General features: G+C 53.8%; 1 long non-coding RNA gene across 1 annotated transcript; it reads left to right on the plus strand.

Moving 5' to 3' along the window:
• Positions 1–258: 258 nt before the first annotated feature.
• On the plus strand, positions 259–5,034 carry LOC132388088 (uncharacterized). The gene is made up of 3 exons (XR_009510139.1): positions 259–781; positions 937–1,107; positions 1,588–5,034. It is a non-coding gene; the product is annotated as an uncharacterized LOC132388088 (long non-coding RNA).
• Positions 5,035–8,789: the final 3,755 nt, after the last annotated feature.

Below are 8,789 nucleotides of genomic sequence, written 5' to 3' on the forward strand. Positions count from 1 at the left end.
CCCGTCCCCCTTTCTCCTGTGGGATCTCACTCCCCCATCCCCCTTCCTCCTGTGGGATCTCCCTCCCCCGTCCCCCTTCCTCCTGTGGGATCTCCATCCCCCGTCCCCCTTCCTCCTGTGGTATCCCCCTCCCCCATCCCCCTTCCTCCTGTGGAATCTCCATCCCCCATCCCCCTTCCTCCTGTGGTATCTCCCTCCCCCGTCCCCCTTTCTCCTGTGGTATCTCCCCTCCCCCGTCCCCCTTCCTCCTGAGGGATTTCTCTTCCTCATCCCCCTCCTCTACTGGGGTTTCTCTTCCACATCCGCTTCCTTCTGTGTCTTTCCATCCTTTACCTTAGGTGATGTCTCTTCCTCCATCTCCCATCGACATTTCCCGATTCTCAAATCTTCCTCACTGTTTGACTTCTCCCCTTCACACCTGCCCTTTCCGACTGTCTCACGTCAGGAACACTTTTCTAACCATTGGGGAATGAGAGAGAATATGTGGAGTTTACAGGGTCACACCGACAGACGAAATTACTGACATTCGGTGAATTCATTGGAGCTGGGCAGTGAGGGACATTGACAGTGATGGGATCTACGATCAGTGAATTACTGAAGGGTTTAATGTTCCCTGAAATATCCGGGTGAGAGAAATGCCCTCAGACGGACGATTTTAATCACAATGTTCATCAATTTGTCTGTTTGTGTTTAGTCTGAACAATAATGAACTGGGGGATTCAGGAGTGAAACTGGTGTCTGCGGCTCTGAGGAACCCGGAGTGTAAAATACAGAGACTGTGGTAAGTACCAGACTGTGGGAGATTGTGTTTACAGTCACTGGGTGTCTGACACTGAACATTAATGTGATCAGTAATTGTGTTACTGATAAACACCGGGGATTTGTACCGTCTCCTGTCTCTCTGTGTCCTTCACCCTCACTCTCTCTCTTCTCCAGGCTGGGGTATGTCGGTCTCACAGATTCTGGTGCCGAGGATCTCGTCTCCGCTCTCAGTACAAACCCATCACTGACGGTGCTGAACCTGAGTGGTAATAAACTGGGGGATTCAGGAGTGAAACTGGTGTCTGCGGCTCTGAGGAACCCGGAGTGTAAAATACAGAGACTGGAGTAAGTACCAGACTGTGGGAGATTGTGTTTACAGTCACTGGGTGTCTGACACTGAACATTAATGTGATCAGTAATTGTGTTACTGATAAACACTGGGGATTTGTACCGTCTCCTGTCTCTCTGTGTCCTTCACCCTCACTCTCTCTCATCTCCAGGCTGGGGAATGTCGGTCTCACAGATTCTGGTGCCGAGGATCTCGTCTCCGCTCTCAGTACAAACCCATCACTGACGGTGCTGGACCTGAGTAATAATAAACTGGGGGATTCAGGAGTGAAACTGGTGTCTGCGACTCTGAGGAACCCGGAGTGTGAAATACAGACACTGTGGTAAGTACCCGACTGTGGGAGATTGTGTTTACAGTCACTGGGTGTCTGACACTGACATTAATGTGATCATTAATTGTGTTACTGATAAACACTGGGGATTTGTACCGTCTCCTGTCTCTCTGTGTCCTTCACCCTCACTCTCTCTCATCTCCAGGCTGATCCGTGTCGGTCTCACAGATTCTGGTGCCGAGGATCTCGTCTCCGCTCTCAGTACAAACCCATCACTGACGGATCTGAACCTGGGATCAAACTCTCTGACAGACCGATCTGTCCCCGCTCTCCGCCGCCTCATACTGACCCTCCCGATTCTGGAGCGGATCCGGTGAGTGTTTGTGTTAATGTTCAATGTGATAAAATATCAGCGGATCCGCGGGTTTTCTGGTGATATTTGTCTGTGAGTGTTGTTGAAACATTAACCCCGGTCCCCTGTTACTGACACTGTTGTGTGATCTGTTTATTTCATCTTTATTCTCCCATCTGTTTCAGGCTGGCGGGGAATCAGTTCAGTGAGACCGGGAGGAAGGAATTGAGATCTCTACAGGAACCCAGACCCAGACTGAGAGTGGATCTGTGAACATCTGAATGTGGTGAATCGGTTCAGTGAGACCGGGATGAAGGAACTGAGATCTCTACAGGAACCCAGACCCGGACTGATGGTGGATCTGTGAACATCTGAATGTGGGGAATCGGTTCAGTGAGACCGGGATGAAGGAACTGAGATCTCTACAGGAACCCAGACCCGGACTGAGAGTGGATCTGTGAACATCTGAATGTGGTGAATCGGTTCAGTGAGACCGGGATGAAGGAACTGAGATCTCTACAGGAACCCAGACCCGGACTGATGGTGGATCTGTGAACATCTGAATGTGGGGAATCGGTTCAGTGAGACCGGGATGAAGGAACTGAGATCTCTACAGGAACCCAGACCCGGACTGATGGTGGATCTGTGAACATCTGAATGTGGGGAATCGGTTCAGTGAGACCGGGATGAAGGAACTGAGATCTCTACAGGAACCCAGACCCGGACTGAGAGTGGATCTGTGAACATCTGAATGTGGGGAATCGGTTCAGTGAGACCGGGATGAAGGAACTGAGATCTCTACAGGAACCCAGACCCGGACTGATGGTGGATCTGTGAACATCTGAATGTGGGGAATCGGTTCAGTGAGACCGGGATGAAGGAACTGAGATCTCTACAGGAACCCAGACCCGGACTGATGGTGGATCTGTGAACATCTGAATGTGGGGAATCGGTTCAGTGAGACCGGGATGAAGGAACTGAGATCTCTACAGGAACCCAGACCCGGACTGATGGTGGATCTGTGAACATCTGAATGTGGGGAATCGGTTCAGTGAGACCGGGATGAAGGAACTGAGATCTCTACAGGAACCCAGACCCGGACTGATGGTGGATCTGTGAACATCTGAATGTGGGGAATCGGTTCAGTGAGACCGGGATGAAGGAACTGAGATCTCTACAGGAACCCAGACCCGGACTCAGAGTGGATCTGTGAACATCTGAATGTGGTGAATCGGTTCAGTGAGACCGGGATGAAGGAACTGAGATCTCTACAGGAACCCAGACCCGGACTGATGGTGGATCTGTGAACATCTGAATGTGGGGAATCGGTTCAGTGAGACCGGGATGAAGGAACTGAGATCTCTACAGGAACCCAGACCCGGACTGAGAGTGGATCTGTGAACATCTGAATGTGGGGAATCGGTTCAGTGAGACCGGGATGAAGGAACTGAGATCTCTACAGGAACCCAGACCCGGACTGATGGTGGATCTGTGAACATCTGAATGTGGGGAATCGGTTCAGTGAGACCGGGATGAAGGAACTGAGATCTCTACAGGAACCCAGACCCGGACTGATGGTGGATCTGTGAACATCTGAATGTGGGGAATCGGTTCAGTGAGACCGGGATGAAGGAACTGAGATCTCTACAGGAACCCAGACCCGGACTGAGAGTGGATCTATGAACATCTGAATGTGGTGAATCGGTTCAGTGAGACCGGGATGAAGGAACTGAGATCTCTACAGGAACCCAGACCCGGACTGATGGTGGATCTGTGAACATCTGAATGTGGGGAATCGGTTCAGTGAGACCGGGATGAAGGAACTGAGATCTCTACAGGAACCCAGACCCGGACTGAGAGTGGATCTGTGAACATCTGAATGTGGGGAATCGGTTCAGTGAGACCGGGATGAAGGAACTGAGAACTCTACAGGAACCCAGACCCGGACTGATGGTGGATCTGTGAACATCTGAATGTGGGGAATCGGTTCAGTGAGACCGGGATGAAGGAACTGAGATCTCTGCAGGAACCCAGACCCGGACTGAGAGTGGATCTGTGAACATCTGAATGTGGGGAATCGGTTCAGTGAGACCGGGATGAAGGAACTGAGATCTCTACAGGAACCCAGACCCGGACTGAGAGTGGATCTGTGAACATCTGAATGTGGTGAATCGGTTCAGTGAGACCGGGGAGAAGGAACTGAGATCTCTACAGGAACCCAGACCCGGACTGAGAGTGGATCTGTGAACATCTGAATGTGGTGAATCGGTTCAGTGAGACCGGGATGAAGGAACTGAGATCTCTACAGGAACCCAGACCCGGACTGATGATGGATCTGTGAACATCTGAATGTGGGGAATCGGTTCAGTGAGACCGGGATGAAGGAACTGAGATCTCTACAGGAACCCAGACCCGGACTGATGGTGGATCTGTGAACATCTGAATGTGGTGAATCGGTTCAGTGAGACCGGGATGAAGGAACTGAGATCTCTACAGGAACCCAGACCCGGACTGATGGTGGATCTGTGAACATCTGAATGTGGGGAATCGGTTCAGTGAGACCGGGATGAAGGAACTGAGATCTCTACAGGAACCCAGACCCGGACTGATGGTGGATCTGAATGTGTGAACATCCCCGCCCGCGGGATGGGGACATTTGGCCGACTCCCCGCCCTCCCCTTTAACTCCCGCCCTCCCCTTTAACGGCCGCGCGCCGGGGCTGATTCCCAACGGTTTTAACGGAACCGGCTCGGGCCTCGCGCTGTGTGCGTCGCTCGCAGCGGTCCCGCAGTGACGTGTTTCCGCCTGTTGTCCGGCGGGGTAGCATCCGCCGGAAGTGCGTGGAGGAGACTCCCCACGTGACTCCCCGGGGAATTACCCGGACAGGAAGAGCCCGGGGTCCGGGGTTCAGTCTGGGACACCGGTGTCCCGGGGTGGGGGGGATGGTCCCGGGAGAGAATCCTTTTGCCCCCTTTGCTGAGGACGGAGCATTCGGCAGCCTGGCCGATATAATGATGTTAAATGGACAAATCCCTCGGCAGTGACCCTGGATCTGCAGCGATCCCGGACACGGCCCTGAAGTGTGATTTTATAATCAGTTTTATAATTTTATAATCAGTTCCCCGATGCAGAGTGACGGTGAGAAACGGGACTGGTTATTATTCAACCGGTCACCCCTTGTCGCCGGTCAGTTAATTGTGTGTGACTGTCAGCAGATTATTTATTACCGCACGTTAGCAGCTCACACATTGTTTCATTGATATTTCTCATAAAAATCAATAAACCACTGTATCTTCCTGTCTTGTGTCGGACTCGAGTTTTATTTGAAGTTTCTATTGCCCTCCACACCCTGTGCACTGCAACAGTGGGTCGGAACTCCTCACACTGACACAGTAGCGTCTCAGCTCCAGGCTGAGGGAGGTTGGACAAGCAGAGTCTTGGAGCACCGGATCTCATCTCCACCAAAGCCCATTTCTGGCAAATTGACCCCCACAGTTAAAATCGACGTGAATCCACTGAGGTCCCGAGTAAGAGACTGAAGGGGGTGGAAAACCGGCGTCAGACACAGAGTGAATCACCCTCCACACCGTCCCGTCACACACTCCCGGGGTCAGACACAGAGTGAATCACCCTCCTCACCGTCCCATCACACACTCCCGGGGTCTGACACAGAGTGAATCTCCCTCCACACCGTCCCATCACACACTCCCGGGGTCAGACTCAGAGTGAATCACCCTACACACCGTCCCATCAGACACTCCCGGTGTCAGACACAGAGTGAATCTCCCTCCACACCGTCCCATCAGACACTCCCGGTGTCAGACACAGAGTGAATCTCCCTCCACACCGTCCCATCAGACACTCCCGGTGTCAGACACAGAGTGAATCTCCCTCCACACCGTCCCGTCACACACTCCCGGTGTCAGACAGAGAGTGAATCTCCCTCCACACCGTCCCATCAGACACTCCCGGGGTCAGACACAGAGTGAATCACCCTCCACACCGTCCCGTCACACACTCCCGGGGTCAGACACAGAGTGAATCTCCCTCCACACCGTCCCGTCACACACTCCCGGGGTCAGACACAGAGTGAATCACCCTCCTCACCGTCCCATCACACACTCCCGGGGTCTGACACAGAGTGAATCTCCCTCCACACCGTCCCATCACACTCTCCCGGGGTCAGACTCAGAGTGAATCTCCCTCCACACCGTCCCGTCACACACTCCCGGGGTCAGACACAGAGTGAATCACCCTCCTCACCGTCCCATCACACACTCCCGGGGTCTGACACAGAGTGAATCTCCCTCCACACCGTCCCATCACACTCTCCCGGGGTCAGACTCAGAGTGAATCTCCCTCCACACCGTCCCATCAAACAATCCCGGGGTCAGACACAGAGTGATTTTCCCTCCGCACCGTCCCATCACACAATCCCGGGGTCAGACAGAGAGTGAATCTCCCTCCACACCGTCCCATCACACTCTCCCGGGGACAGACTCAGAGTGAATCTCCCTCCACACCGTCCCATCACACACTCCCGGGGTCAGACAGAGAGTGAATCTCCCTCCACACCGTCCCATCACACTCTCCCGGGGTCAGACACAGAGTGAATCTCACTCCACACCGTTCCATCACACACTCCCGGGGTCAGACACAGAGTGAATCTCCCTCCACACCGTCCCATCACACACTCCGGGGTCAGACACAGAGTGAATCTCCCTCCACACCGTCCCATCACACACTCCCGGGGTCAGACACAGAGTGAATCTCCCTCCACACCATCCCATCACACTCTCCCGGGGTCAGACACAGAGTGAATCTCCCTCCACACCGTCCCATCACACACTCCCGGGGTCAGACACAGATCTGAATCTCCCTCCACACCGTCCGATCACACACTCCCGGGGTCAGACACAGAGTGAATCTCCCTGCACACCGTCCCATCACACACTCCCGGGGTCAGACACAGAGTGAATCTCCTTCCACACCGTCCCATCACACACTCCCGGGGTCAGACACAGAGTGAAGCTCCCTCCTCACCTGCCATCTGAAGGCTTGTTCATGAAGAGTCACTTCATGCCGGTCTGAATCCCGGCCGCTCCGCGACCCCTCAGCCCGGACGTCTTCACCTCCCCGAGGATCCAGTCCGCCCCCTTCAGCAGGATCTCCTTCGTCTTGTACCAGTCGCCCCGCCGTAGCGCTCCCTTCAGCCAGGGGGGACAAGAGTGGAGGGGAGCGGGAAGAAGGGGAAAAGAGTGAGGGGGATTGAAAAAGATTTATGTCCTGTTATCACCCTGATAGCGAGGGAGTGTCCCCAATTTCCTGTGAGTTATGGAGCGTCCGAATTTCCCTGGCAGATCAGGGAGTGCTGACGTTCACGTCCCAGATGGAGGCAACTCAGAATTGATAACCCTTCGCCTTGGGGGCTTCAGAAAAGACACCCCCTCCCGTTAAGTACGGGGGCATCACAAGTTCCCCCGCCCTTAAAAAATGAGCACCCAGAAAGATCCATTACTCAAACAGGGGACGTCCGCAAATACCCCAACCCCTGAATTAGGAGACGTCCACAAATACCTCAACCCCTGAATGAGGGAATGTCCACAAATACCCCAACCCCTAAATTAGGGGACATCCACAAATACCCCAACCCCTAAATTAGGGGACATCCGCAAATACCCCACCCCTGAATTAGGGGACGTCCACAAATTCCCCAAACCCTCTATTTCAGGACATCCACAAATACCCCAACTCCTCTGTCAGGGGACGTCCACAAATTCCCCAACCCCTCTATTTCAGGACATCCACAATTTCCCCAACCCCTCTGTCAGGGGACGTCCACAAATTCCCCAACCCCTCTATTTCGGGACATCCACAAATACCCCAACCTCTCTGTCAGGGGACGTCCACAAATTCCCCAACCCCTCTGTCAGGGGACGTCCACAAATTCCCCAACCCTTGAATTAGAGAACGTACACTATCTCCCCAATCCCTGAATTAGGGGACGTCCACAAATACCCCAACCCCTGAATGAGGGAACGTACACAAATATCCCAAACCCTGAATGAGGGAATGTCCACAAATTCCATCCCCCCTCCCCCCAGTGGAGTGCCTGCATTTTCCCTTCCACTGTCTGGAAGCGTCACCCTGATATTATCCCTGTGAGAGAGCGTCCCCGTTTTCCTCCCCTCACAGTGAGAGGACACCTCCCTCCATGAGCCTGCGACCATCTCCCCTCGGTTAGGGATCGCCTCTGAATTCCTCTCACCTCCAGTCGTGCCTGCCATACAGGTTGGTGAAGATACCGTCCTCATCCTTCAGCGGGCCGTATTTGGTCTTGGCGGGAGGGTAGGACACGCACCGTGAACGGTGAGGAGTGTTGAGGGACGGGGGACCTCGGGGTACAAGGGTAGGACACGCACAGTGAACGGTGGGGAGTGTCGGGGGTCAGAGGGACACCTGGAAAGGACAGTCTGGGGCCCTGAACGGAGGTTAGCGGGCAGGCGAGGTCCCGGAGGACTGATGGGTGATTCGTCGGTAAGGAAGGGGACCGGGATCATCCTGGGAACTAGAGAGTGGCGACTGCCCCATCAGCAGCCGGACAGAATTCTCAGCAATAGGATTTATGGGCACTTGGAAACCCTTGGCCTAATTGTGGACTGCCAGCTTGGCTCTGTGCGGAGCAAGTCAGGAAAATGATTCCGGGATTGTGAGGAATCGCAAAAGGTCGGTTTGCAGGGGCAGCAGGCTATCAAGAAGGAAAATAGGACGCTGGCCTTCGTTGCTGGAGGGGTCGAATTCAAGAGCAGGGAGGTCATGCTGTAACTATACAGGGTACTGGTGAGGCCGCACCGGGAGTACTGTGTGCAGTTCCGGTCTCCGTGCTTGAGGAAGGATATACTGGCTTTGGAGGCAGTGCAGAGGAGGTTCACCGGGCTGATTCCAGGGATGAAGGGGTTAACCTATGAGGAGAGATTGAGTCACCTGGGACTGTACTCTCTGGAGTTCAGAAGAATGAGAGGGGATCTTATAGAAACAAGCAAAATTTTGAAAGG

This window comes from Hypanus sabinus, unplaced genomic scaffold, assembly GCF_030144855.1.
Source record: "Hypanus sabinus isolate sHypSab1 unplaced genomic scaffold, sHypSab1.hap1 scaffold_2636, whole genome shotgun sequence".
Taxonomy (NCBI): Eukaryota; Metazoa; Chordata; class Chondrichthyes; order Myliobatiformes; family Dasyatidae; genus Hypanus; species Hypanus sabinus.